Source organism: Protomyctophum bolini, assembly GCF_963924005.1.
Source record: "Protomyctophum bolini genome assembly, chromosome: 16".
Lineage (NCBI taxonomy): Eukaryota > Metazoa > Chordata > Actinopteri > Myctophiformes > Myctophidae > Protomyctophum > Protomyctophum bolini.
Window position 1 is genome coordinate 2,937,368 of NC_137877.1, and position 14,337 is coordinate 2,951,704.

Genomic DNA, 14,337 nt, shown 5'->3' on the forward strand with positions numbered 1-14,337 from the left:
CTGCCATTCAATGGCTGAACAATAATATTGCCTTGCTTTATAATACATGTACACACACACACACACCACAAAATCAGAATGAGTTTCATTGTCACACAACCGCAAGGTTTTCCCCTGGAACCGATCTATGAAAACCCACCTTTTCAGACTCCATCATGGCCCATAGCACTTACCCCACCCCATAGATAGCATTTCTGTAGACTTAGATAGCATTTGATACAGACTTATAGCATGTTATGTAGACAGCACTAGAATTGTATTGTATGTAGTCATAGCACGTATGTATAGCATAGTAGTATAGATGTATAGTTCATATGTATAGTTTCATTATATAGATATTCCACTGTTACTTTCTTAGCTTACACATGTTTCATGATAAATGTTTTTATGTGATGTATTCCCATGCTTTTTTGTTCTTGCTTAATGTAAATCGCTCTGGATTAAGAGCGTCTGATAAATGCCTGAATTGTAAATTGTAAATTGACTTTGTGACCTAAAAGCCTGTTGTTCTTCACACTCCCACCGGCTTGATATATGGTTGGACATTAAGTCCTTTTCAACAGTGACACGCAATAGTCCCCTGACGACGCTCTTGTAAACATGAACGTGGGCTTCATGTGCAGTGAAAGGCATGTGTTGGCCGATCACGTGGCTATCAATCACCACCGTGGCCTCCTGCTCTGCTCTGCTCCGTAACGGAGGACCATGTAAGACCTCTACATGGTCCTAGAGGGGACGGCCAGGGGAGAGACAGACAGACAGACGATACGGCCACAAAGGGCAAGAGTGAAGCCTATCATTTATAATTTCATAGCTAAAGACATTTTCGCTTTGCCATAAAAAGAACATCTCGGCGTTCTTGTGGCTCAATTAGCTCTTTGTTGGCAAGTGGTTCGGTTCGGTCAGTCCGTTGAGCTTTGGGGGACACGGCGGGTTGGGCCAGGTGGGTGGGCCGTTGGGCCATTCGGCCGCTAGGCGCTCATTTTGGGCACTTACTTTTGAAAAAGGAAAAAGACAACCGCACACTGTCTTCAAATGCAGTGACATTTATTAGGGAAATAGCAACGTTTCAGCCTATGCGGCCTTCATCAGGCTGTCTTTATGAACACAAATGAGAAAGCATCCTTTTTGTAGGCTGTCTGGCCTAAAGGTAAGCCTATCAGAACAAACGAAATGACATGACATCACTCAACTTAAGGTGACAGGTACTCATGTGGTTAAATGAGAACAAAAAAGTCATATAAAGAGCTCAATACACCCATGAAAAGTAATAAGAAAGAATCATTATAATCCAAATTAATCATGACAGTATACAAATGGTAATATTGTTAAATATAGTATACAAACATCATGATCAAGCAAACATATTGCAGGTTGAAACTTCATGAAAAACGGTCCCTGTGAAAGAGAAAAGGGAACAGTTTACTGTAAGAGGTTAAGGGCACTCACCTTTGAAGCGCTCCCGTTCTCCTCCACCAGCAAGGGGGCGTTGTTGTTGACGGGCGGCGGCTCCGTCTCCTTGTTGTGACACAGACAGCACAGCAGGCTGTGGAAGAGGCCCCGACCGCCACGAGGCTTCTTAGAGGACGACGACGACGGTGGCGGAGAGACGGCATCGTTGGCACCTGGAGGACAGACAGACAGACAGGAGAGAGAGAGCAGGACTCGGATTAAAATAGGGTGCATTTTGCATTCAAAACGCAGTTTATAGTTAAGGGACGCAATAAAACAACGACCTCATGATGAATTCCTGTTCTGTTCTTTAACTACATAGAAGTGTCTATTTGTATGTCTCCAAATGTTTTGATGAATTGAACAATGTGGACCCTGTTGTAAACAAGTGTAATGCTTAATTGGGTCGTCCACTCACAGTTAACAGTCTCTGTATCGAGTTTGTGCTTAAAATGTACTGTAATTCTACAAACTGTTAATAAATATTTCAATCAATCAAACTCTCTGATCAATGTTGTTTTCGTCGACTAAAACTAAGCCTAAAAGAATGTTCGTCGACTACCTTTTTTCACTGACAAACTAAATGGAAACTAAATGAAAACTAAGCTATGGTGACTAAAACTAAATATACTGACGATCGTCAACAAAAATGCTAGGAAGGGACTAGTGGAAGAGATCCAGTATAAGTCATTTTACACTTGGTTGCATGCTGAATATTTTGTGGAAAAAAAACAGTCATTACGACGGCATCAAGGCCCGCCAAAATATTATTTGACTAATTTGACTAAAACTAGACTAACACTAAAACATTCCAGGTGACTAAAATGTGAAACTAAATGAAAACTATTCAAGTACGACTAAAACTAAAATCTGAATTTGCTGCCAAAAACACCAATTTAAAAAAGTGACACAAAGTGACACTTAAATTGAAAATACGTATGTATGACATGCAGTCTTTTGAACAGATCTTCAAGTTTCAACTACTGAATAAATATTATTTATTCATTGTCTTTCTAATTAGAGTTGGACACGTAGCATCTACCGATAATGTGTGCCATTAATTAAAAAGTAGAACTATTTTATTTATTCAAATGCATCTGGGTTTAGCTCTTCACTCTGACCTGTACCTATGACCTGTGACCTATGACCTGTGACCTGTGACCTGTACCTATCCGCAGTTGCTGCTATGACACCTGTATTTCCACAGGATCAATAAAAGGTTTATCTTATATTATCTTAACCCATTTAGACCAGAAGACGATTCTACAAAATGTCTTCTAAATCCTGACAGTTTTCTCAGTTTTCTATGTAAGTGGTGCTCAATCTTTTTCATGTCAAGAACCCCAAGAATTATCTGTAATTGGCCGCCGACCCCCATCTGAAAATATGTTGTTCCAGCCAGGGACCCCCCAGAAGCAAAGATTTGAGTTAAAAACATTCGCTTTAAAAGAATATATATATATATATATATATATATATATATATATATATATATATATTCAAATATTTGCACCACATTTTCACGATTAAAAAAAAATAGCAGATCTACAAGCTCATAGTGCGGCACTCGGTGCCGCGCTATGAGCTTGTAGATCTGCTATTTTTCAATAGCTAATAAAGTATAACATGATGCTTAAAACACCAAAAGGTGTTCCCGTACTCGAGACAGACTGTTTGAAGAGGGTGCTGTTTTCCCTTTTGTTTTGCAGACGGGTTCCCAGAAATCGATTTTATCTTAATAAAATACAAAAATACTAACGTATACGTAGTACGTACCAACCAATATATGCCACCGTTTCTAATATTAGTTCTACTCCACTACGCTGCCATTCGGTGTGCAATAAACTCCCAAGTTGCGTTTCAATTTGCCTCGGACGCGCCCCGTCTGGAAATTATATATTGAAAAACAAAACTCACGCCGGTGTCCTTTACGAAAACAGTTACGTGTGAACAGACAAGCCAGGCGAACCACAACATGCTGGACACATGCTCAGTCCATCCATGTCCAGGTATCCGACCCGCGCTGGACCCATTTAGGACGCCACGGTATTCCGACCCGGGCTGGATCCATTTAGGACGTCCAGCACACCCAACTGACCCCACTGGCTCATCTTTCACATGTTTGCCAATAATATAATTATAACCCATTTTGACCTGAGATCAGATTTCTAAAAATGTCTTCTAGATCCTGGCAGTTTTCTGAAAAAGCTATGTTTCCATGTCAGTCGTTCTTCGATTTTTCAAAAATAGCAGAGCTACAAGCTATGAGCTTGTAGATCTGCTATTTTCCAATAGCTAACATAATGCTTAGTTAAAACACCAAAAGGCGTTCCCGTCTAGAATGGGATAAACTAGAAGAAAAAATCGCCCAGAATATTATCTTTTTACCACTTTCAACCCGGCATTATACTGTAAGCAAGCATATGTATTTAAAATTACTTTCAGAAAATTGCAGATCTACAAGCTCACAACATGTTCACATCATGACAACGTGTTGAGCTTGCAGATTAGCCCATGTACGCTATCCGTCACGCGGGGCGAGGTGTGTGGAGTCAAAGTGGCTTTAATATAGACCTCCAGATCAACTGTCCAATTAACGTACAACATTCACCCAGAGGTGAATGTTGTTACAAAATCAGGCGACAGAAGACGACCGAGAAGGTGACGTTAGCGAGAAAAAGCTTGACAGAAGAACAGAGCTTGACGGATGAGCTGAGGCCTGACGGCCCGGTCAGAGCTGTCAGCGTGGACGCTTTAGCACGCAGGCCACACAGCCCTGTGTGGCAACAGCGGGACACTCATCACAGACCACTCGCTGCTGCTTTTGTGCTGCAAACGTGGCATAATTAATTGATGATATCTATGCACACGGCTGCCATCTTGATGCCAGCAAGGTGATACCTATAGGTAAGTAAGTAAGTAAGTAAGTAAATGTTATTTATAAAGCACTTTTCAAAACAACAGTTACAAAGTGCTGTACAACAAAGTAAAAAACTATCAATTAAAAGCGACAAATCACAGCTCAAAATACAAACGAAATAGATATGTTTTCAGTGACTTCTTAAAAATGTCAACAGGTGACACTTATTCACACAGATAGCCCATTCATCCAAACAGAACAGTAATTATCTCGAATTATATTAAAACAACGTCAAAGTCACCCAACATTGCAGCTGTAGGGAAAGCTTGAATTATCCTCTTTCAATCTGTAAAGTGTTTGTTTCATAGAAATCCACCGTAGACATTCTATGAGCTAGCCTACTTCCTGTCAAGAAATTCCTTGCAGATGATTATTTTCTAAGTGTCAGAGTTTGGAAGCGCTCGTTATCAGTAAAGCAACATCCTGCTGCCTCCTGCATTATGTGCACATTAAAAACAGGTGGTACGCCTGGGCCGTTGAGTGAGAGTCATCGAGCGCTTCCAAACAAGGAATTTCTGCAAGCTCATAAAATGTCTACAGTGGAGTTTTATGAAACAAACACTTTACAGATTGAAAGAGGATAATTCAAGCTTTCCCTACAGCTGCAATGTTGGTGATTTTGACGTGGTTTAATATAATTAGAGAAGACTTTTCTGTTTGGATGAATGGGCTGTCTGTGGGAAGTGTCACCTAGGTATCACCTTGCTGGCATCAAGATGGCAGCCGTGTGAATATAGCTAATTGCTGGAATATTCAAGAAGAATAACTATACCTCGTTGAGAAAATAATGTATTATTGTATTGAGACTGTTCTGTTGTCTGAATACTGTAGGCCTACAACTGTAGAGATTTTGTTGTTGATTTTAAAAAAAAGCAATGTTTATTTTTACTCTACGACAATAAAGCGTACTATAGCAATGTTAAAAGAGATGGCTTATAATGAAATGCTGACCCACAAATAATCAATACAACATAAATTAGAATAATTTATGTTGCTACAGAAACCAATCTGATACAATCATTTCCCAGCCACGTTTGGACAACGTAAACTAGGAGAGTAAAGCAAACAAAAGAAACCCTACAGTCCTATAACTGAATACAAAAACAAATCTAAAAATAATAGGTAGAATAAAACCTTTGGGGGCAAAAAGAATGCAAAACTATTAAGCAAGCATTTTTAGGTCACAAGTCAATCTAAAAATGGCACACCAGGAAAATGAATTGCACGTTAAGACGACCAAAGACGATCTACTGTACCAGGTGGTGGTAGAATGGTAGGACAGAAGTTTCCTAACTTGTTTAATATCAGTTATACATCCTGTAAAATGTTGCCCACAGATGTTTTTAGCCTCAACGTTAAGCCTGTTAATCTTTTCTTTTTCTTTTTTCACTTAATTGTTATTGAAGGAAGAACAGACAAAAAAAAAGAACTCAACTAACAAGACAATACGGGAAAGAAAAAGAAAAGAAAAGGACAAAAAGTAAAAGAAAAAAGGCTGCATTTTTCATATTACAACAAACATTTAATGAAATCCTATTGCAATATCGCTATAGGCTGAGAGAATAGATTCCACTTTTCCCACTTTTTATAGAATTTATCCTCTTGTAGTCTCAGTATGAATGTTAGTTTTTCCATAGAATACAGTTCCTCAATAAAAAGCCTGTTAATCTTAAATGCAAATTAGGGTGAAAATAAAAATAAACATTTAACTAAATGTACTTTTTTTTTTTTACAGATTCGTGCAGCTTTTTACCCTCATCCATGAGGCGTAAACTGATGTTTGAAATTAAAAAAAAGCAAGAACTAACATAAAAAAAGATGTCCATCTATCTGTAATGGCAGCAGAGATATGGAATAGTATAATTATGGACAATGACCACAAAAATTGCAATATTGCAAATTCAAGAAAATCTTTAAAAATTAATATAGTAGAAAAATATAAAACCTCTTATATTGCACGATTTCCATCCATATGATTCTACCAAATGTATGGATGTAAAAAAAAAAAAACCCTTATTTTCTATTTCTATTTGTTGTTGTTCGTCTTTGTTATTATTTTGCATTAAAGTAAAAAAAGCAAAAAGGATAAGGCACTATATATATAAGCTATGGCTTCAGCCTACACCTTTTTCGGTCCAAACATGTAAAATGCTTTTGCTGCTGTAATAAATATAACCATGTACAACCCAGATTCGGCACAAACAAAGGAACTAAATTATTTTCGCTCCTATGCCACCAAAATGTGGAATGCCCTACCAACAGTCATTAAGACATGTGAATCCCTTGACTCCTTCAAAACCGCTCTCAAAGGGCACCTACGGACGGCTGCGATTCGAAACTGGCCCCTGTAAAATCTGAATCCCCCCCCCCCCCCCCCCCCCATTTCCCCTCACTGTATATGTATCTTTTCCCCTTTTGCTTCCTATATGATGAATTCCTGTTCTGTTCTTTGACTACACAGAAGTGTCTATTTGTATGTCTCTAAATGTTTTGATGAATTGAACAAGGTGGACCTTGTTGTAAACAAGTGTAATGCTTAATTGGGTTGTTGTCCACTCACAGACTAACAGTCTTTGTATTGAGTTTGTGCTTGAAATGTACTGTAATTCTGCAAACTGTTAATAAATATTTCAATCAATCAATCAAAAAGACAGAAATAAAACTAAAAATATTAATTGATTCATCCACCAAACAAGTCTGACCCACTTTCAAGCATGCTGTCCAATGTGTTGGGTTGAATGACTGCTACATTCAATTGGGGTCAGAATCGGACTCTGACCCCCTGGAGTGGTCATATCAGTGTATCACCCCCCGGGGCATGTATGCTTGTCCAGCTAGCATACTTGTCTTGGTCCCTACTTGAAAGGTCTGTGTGAGAACCCGTGTTGAGGGAAGCGGGCAGGTGAGAAGAAGGAGTACTGGCAGTGTTCGAAAACATCACGCTGCCCCGCGCGCATCATCTCTTCTGATATTACACATCAAGAGGGCTTAAATTAGCTCGTCACGGCAGCTGCTGACAGCGGTTAAGGATTGGGACCCATGTGGTATTATTTATAGCCCCTGTGCTGCCGTGAACGTGTACGCGCGCACACACTCGCACACACACACACACACACACACGCACACGCACACGTCCATAAACGGAGGCACACAAACAAAACCTATTTTTCACCTCTCCAACGCACACAGGAAGGGGATTTGCTTCAGCCTAGTATAAGCGTGTGTTGATCCGGTGCACATGAACACATGTTTTAAGCGTGTGTTGATCCGGTGCACATGAACACATGTTTTAAGCGCGTGTTGATCCGGTGCACATGAACACATGTTTTAAGCGTGTGTTGATCCGGTGCACATGAACACTGTCTGAGTGTCTCAGTGTCAGCAAGTATATTATTAAAAAAAATCATGTTTTAAGTTGGTGTCTCCCTGCTGGGGAAGCTAGGGGAGGGGAGGGGAGGGAGGGGGATCAAGTCTACATCTGCTTAATGTCAACATAAACACAATCCAGGGTGACCAGACGACACTGTCTCCTGGTACTATACAGGGTGCCCACTAGACAACACTGGTTCCCAAAGTGGGGTCCGGGGACCCCCAGGGGTACTTGAGGGAGTTCCAGGGGGTCCCCAGCTAAATGATAGTTTGTAACCAAAATGGACCATTATGGGTCTGGAACTCTGAGAGTGTACAAATGGAACCAAATGGTGGTCCGTATAGACTAATGCATGTCAAACTGGGGGTCCTTGAAATGAAACTGGTTGAGAATCACTGCTAGAGCCTTAATAATCTTCTCTCATGGGGGGTCCCTGGCATATCTTTTCAAATGGGGGTCCGCGGGCTGATTAGTGTCAATTTGGGGGTCCTTGACATGAAAAGGTTTGGGGACCCCTGCACTAGACAACACTGTCTCCTGGTACTATGACTGAATTAGAGAGGTCAAAAAGCACAACAGAACACAGCGATGCCTGCTTTGTACTTCGTCGTGCGTCGTTGTGTAGCAACACGGAAAACAGCTGATCTACAGGCTCACAAAGTGTCGCACCAGTGTTGATTTCGTCGACTAAAACTATGACGAAAAGAATGTTCGTCGACTACCTTTTTTCACTGATGAAAACTAAGCTACAGCGACTAAAACTAAAGACTAAATATACGGGCGATTTCGTCAACAAATAAAAACTAGACGTAAAAATGTTAGGAAGGGACTATAGTGGACGAGAGATCCAGTATCAAGTCATCAAGGCCCGCCGAAAACACATTTTAGTCGACTAACTAAATCACCTGTAGATTTAGTCGACTAAATATCATAAGGTTTTAGTAGACTAAAACTAGACTAACACTAAAACACTCCAGGTGACTACATTTTCCGACAGCATATTGATCCGAAACCTCAATCCTAACCTAACCCTAACCGCAAGCACGGGAGCAGCGCATGTCGGACCATCGCTTTTTCGCATCGCAGCGAATGTCCCCCCGCTGCGGATCGGACCGTTGCCCCGTCGGCTAGAATGCTGTCGGAAAAAAGGCCGCCTCCCATGACTAAAACTAAAATCAAAATGTGCTGCCAAAAACAACACTGCGCAGCACGTTGCGTTGTCGCCTTGTAGATCTGCGTGTGTGTGTGTGTGTGTGTGTGTGTAAATAAAAGTATACTGCCCAAACAAGATGAAAAAAAATGTCAAGGTCACAGTCATGGTGAAAATGCCAATTAGCCATACTGTAGGCCTATACTGTATATCCCAGGAATGGAAAGACAGAAGAATGTAACCACTTCGGGGCTATACACTGTATATATATTTTTTTTCTTCATTTATTGTATTTTTCACATTCAGCCTGGTGAATGTGATCCAGGCCAAACATTACATTTAATCTAGGCCGGCTCATTTTCCTTACAGTAAAGCTCCGTTCAGACCGAAGAAGCTGCTTTAAAAAGCAGAAGCAGAAATCTAAAAGACGCAGCTTTTTTTTGAGAAAGTGGGCGTGTACAAGGTACCTGTCACTCAAGCTGCCTGGACTGGCTGTCTGGCTTTGAGACGAGAGACAGGCAGTTTGAGCAGATGCGCATTTGAAAGTCTAAAATGTAAAATAGCGACTGTAGAGGAGACATACTTATATATTTAGTTACATCATAACCTATGTATGGATGAATAAATAATATAATCTTGGTAAACTTGTTTGTAAATAACCGAACGGACCGGATCTCAATCCTCCCCGTCTTCAGCGCTCATGTCTCCCCCCCACTCCGCTCTCCTCTCCCCCAGCTGGCCACGAGCGAAACCCTCCGGGCATTTTTTTAAATGGCGGCTCTGTATGTAATGTTAATGTTGATTTAGAAAGAGCATACCGTAGAAATACAATTGTATATATCCAGCACGTCGTAAAAGCAATTAAAACAGCTTATGTTTACGTGCGATTTCCGGACATTCAGTCCCAAGTCTCCCGTGGAAGGGAGCCCCCATCTCGGCGCTGTCTGTCTGTCACTGACCTCGGCTGGCTATATGTGGCAGTAGCCTAGAGTCAGACCGCTCCTCCACCACCCCCACGGACCCTCACCGTTTACACTGACTACAGCATCAGCACATTTAAAGTTTGCTTTTAATTAGCAGATGATGTGAAACATTGTGCCAACTAGTAGTAGGCTATGCATACTTTAATTACTTAATTAATAATCAATATCACGGTGATATTATCACCGGAACGGAGTCCAGTGCAACGGACATGTGCACATGCATATCATACAACTGATATAAACTTTATATCAGTTGTATGATATGCATGTGCATAGAGAGATCAATAATTAATAGCCTTTATAATAAAGGCTATTAATTATTGATCTCTCTCGCGCACACACACACACGCGGTGCATACGACGCGCTGGGGACTCTGGACTTTAGTTCTTTGTCTATAGACTATATATATATATATGCTCATTTATAAACCGTGTGTGTGTTTAGTCCACGGTCAGAGACAGCTACGGGGTTCAGTTGTTCACCTCGGTGGGAACCGGGAGGGGGTAATTACTGCAGGGGCACTGAGAGAGAACTGGCTCGCAAGTGAGCCCCGTGTCGGCTCCTCCACCGTCCACGGTGCTCAATATCTCACACACACACACACACACACACACACACGTGTTCTATCTATCTATAAATATAGGCTATCTACTATCTTTCAACTTTTGGTATGAGGTTCATCGATAGGCCTACATGAACGCAATAGACCAATTTAAATGATTCCCTCAAATAAATCTTATATGCGATTGGTTTATCGATTCAGAACGCAGCAAACCAATCACAAAACATGGGCAACATATTGCATAAATAGAGGGGGTACATACAACTGATATAAGGTATGATCAAGGCCCCACTCCTGTAGTACGTACATTACTAGCGCCACTGTACCACGGTGATAGTGCCTCGGGTGACCTGCGGCCAGACCCCGTCGTCGAGGAGAAACCTCGAGCGAAAGTGGACCGACTTCTGGACCCTGTGGCCCGGCCCGCGGAGGACCCCCTAAATTGAGACTGGGTGTCGAGGAGCGTACACCAGTGGTCAACTCCCTGTGCTCAGGGCGAGGTCCCGCGACAAGGGCAATTAATTTTAGTGCGAGGAAACGTCCAGCAAAACACACGAGGACCGGCACAGAAACGCGCTGACAGCGGGCTGCTGTTTTTGGGAAAACTCTGACACAACTATAATTGTTTAGTTGTTTGTCTATCTATCTATATCTGCTAATTTATCAACCGTGTGTGTGTGCGTGCACTGTTTAGTCCACAAACAGTCCACAAGCGACGGATAGCGTTCTGGAGAGTTCAGTTCAGTAGTCCATCCATAGCTTCGATGAGAACCGGAGGGGGGGGTGAATGCACGATGACTTGTCCCCAGAAACGTGACACTCGCGACGGCACACGGAACACAACCTGTTTTCACCGCTTCGACAACTTGTTTCTCATATAAACTTTAATTTCTATCACAAAATATGCTATGGTCTTGCCAAATATCCATTCATATTTCATATACAGCCCATATTCAAAAAGTTTATTTTTTAATGCGGACAATTGGGTCGGACAGCTTTCCAGAGGGTTTTCGGTTTTGTAAAATGAGCTCAACTCCGCCTCCTCAAACCACGCTGTGCTCTGATTGGCTACACGCAGATTTTTAAAGCTCCAGCTTTTAAAAGCTGCTTTAAAGTTAAGGTTCGGTGAGAAAAAAAAAAAGCAAAAACAAAAAAAAGCTAATCTTCCAGCTTTTAAACGCAGAAGCTGTTCTGCATAGAGATAACATGGGACGAAGAAGCAGAAGCTAGCTTCTGCTTCTTCGGTCTGAATGGGGCTTAAGACATGACCAACTGCCCTCTTTATGTTTTGGGGCTTTGGTAAAAAATGTCTCACACCACTTCTTCCTAATTAACCCATTCTGACCTGAGATCAGATTCATACGAGGTTTCCACTGGACACACACTTGGTCTGATTATAACCCATTCTGACCTGAGATCAGATTCTAAAGAATGTCAGTCGTTCTTTTGATTTTTCAAAAATAGCAGACCTACAAGCTCGTAGCGCGCCACTCGGTGGCGCGCTATGAGCTTGTAGATCTGCTATTTTTCAATAGCTAAAGCATAACGCAATGCTAACACCAAAATGGGTTCCCGTTCAGAACGGGTTAAAGAGTAAGTAAAGATAGTGACAGTGAGGTGACACATTTTCGAGGTCAAAGTGACAATTAACTGCTCACCAGACGCACACGGTGCGTTTCAGCCTGCCGCCCGTCTAAAAGCAGGCACATAGCTGGAGATCACCTTTCAGGTGTGCGTGATTATGAATCCCGCCAATGTTCTAGGGTAGACCGATTGGCTCCCGCCGGGCAGGCATAGTTTTACTTTAGGTTAGGGTCAGGTAAGGTTTAAGCACAGCTTATTTTGTTTTTGTTTACCGAGGTTTAGGGGAGAAGAAGAAATAGTCTGCACACCGTTGTGTATAGCTCCCACAGGAAATGTATTTAAACCCTTTTAGGCCTTTTTCTATATCAGTGGTTCTCAATATTTCATGTCAAGGACCCCAAACATTATATGTAATTGGCCGCTAGAGTTTAAATGGACAGGTATCAGTCAACAGGCCCGTCTAGAGTTTAAATGGACAGGTATCAGTCAACAGGCCCGTCTAGAGTTTAAATGGACAGGTATCAGTCAACAGGCCCGTCTAGAGTTTAAATGGACAGGTATCAGTCAACAGGCCCGTCTAGAGTTTAAATGGACAGGTATCAGTCAACAGGCCCGTCTAGAGTTTAAATGGACAGGCATCAGTCAACAGGCCCGTCTAGAGTTTAAATGGACAGGTATCAGTCAACAGGCCCGTCTAGAGTTTAAAAAAACGATTTTTCTCAATAAAAGCTCTCTAAAAACGATATCATCATGATGACAACAAAACAATACTACAACATGACGTAACGATATCATCCTGATGACTACAAAACAATGACTACAACATGACGTAACCATATCATCCGCTCCCGACAGGATCATCTGCCCTAAATGAAATGGTGCCCAGGCTGAGGTAATACGGGTCAGGGGCTGACGGGACAGAGACATGACCTCTTTCCGGGGTATATTTCCGGGGGGGGGGGATATGCATGCATGGCTCTTTACTGCGTCTATTCCTGTCCAGACAGCAGAGAGAATGAGGCCTTCGTCCCACAGCCCACTTTGACACGCGATACGCAGTTACAATCTAACAAAATGCTTCTCGCCCTTCCAGGGCGACTTGAGTGACAGGTTCATAGTGTTGGAGATTGATACGGTGGTCTTCAACACCCCGATTCAAAAACATTTTGATCATTACTGATAAGAATCCAAATGTTTTGTGCCTGTGTGTGTGTGTGTGTGTGTGTGTGTGGGGGGGAGACATATTGAATATTGAATAATTAATAGAGAAATAATTGAAATGAAAACTATTGCAATTACCAAATCGTAGAGCCTGAAATTAACTATAGTAAATGTATAACCTATAAAAAAAGGAATGTGGTTTTTGCATGTTTCCCTGCCCATAATTGTCATAATCATCTTAATTATGATTGTTTTAATGTTATGTTTTAATTGTTAAATAGGAGTGGATTCCTTTCCTTTCCTTTACTGAAAATAGTCCCCAGAGAAAAGCTTGTGCAAATCAGCTGTCCATGACGTCACCATGGTGACATGAATATTAGCTGAGGAAGCAGATCAATTTAACCCATTCTGACCTGAGATCAGATTCATACGAGGTTTCCACCTGGACACACACTGGTCTGATTAACCCATTCTGACCTGAGATCAGATTCTAAAAATGTCAGTCGTTCTTCGAATTTTTCAAAAATAGCAGACCTACAAGCTCGTATCGCGCCACTCGGTGGCGCGCTATGAGCTTGTAGATCTGCTATTTTTCAATAGCTAAAGCATAACATGATGCTAACACCAAAACGGGTTCCCGGTCAGAATGGGTTAAAGGCATCCTCTGGAAGTCTGAGCGACATCTGTTGCTCAAACTTCTTCCTGTGCTGAAGCTTTTGAAACATCGCAGGGTAGTAAATTAAGTTTATATGGTTCTGTCAATGTCGTCCATTTTGCTTGGAGCCTTTCGGTTGAAATAAAAGAAGATCCAAACAAGTTAACACAGCCTCCCCTTTCCTTCTCACAGTCTCTCTGGCTCCTCCAGTCAGGAATGCAGCCATGTCATTGGGCGGCCCGTGACCCTTGGCCAATAGGAAGTGATCCAAGGGCATGCTGGAATTGGCCTCTGTGAACACGGTTAGGTTACCTTGACAGTAGTGCCACCTGCTGACCAAAACTATGTACTAGAAAGGAAACTCTGGAGTTGAATTATACAGTAAGTAAGTGGTAGGGCATTCACTTCTAGTGATTTTTACTAGTTGCCTAGTTTACTAGTTGTTTAACTACAGTACCTATTATGTAAAAATAAAAAGAGAGATTTTCTTTCTTTTTTA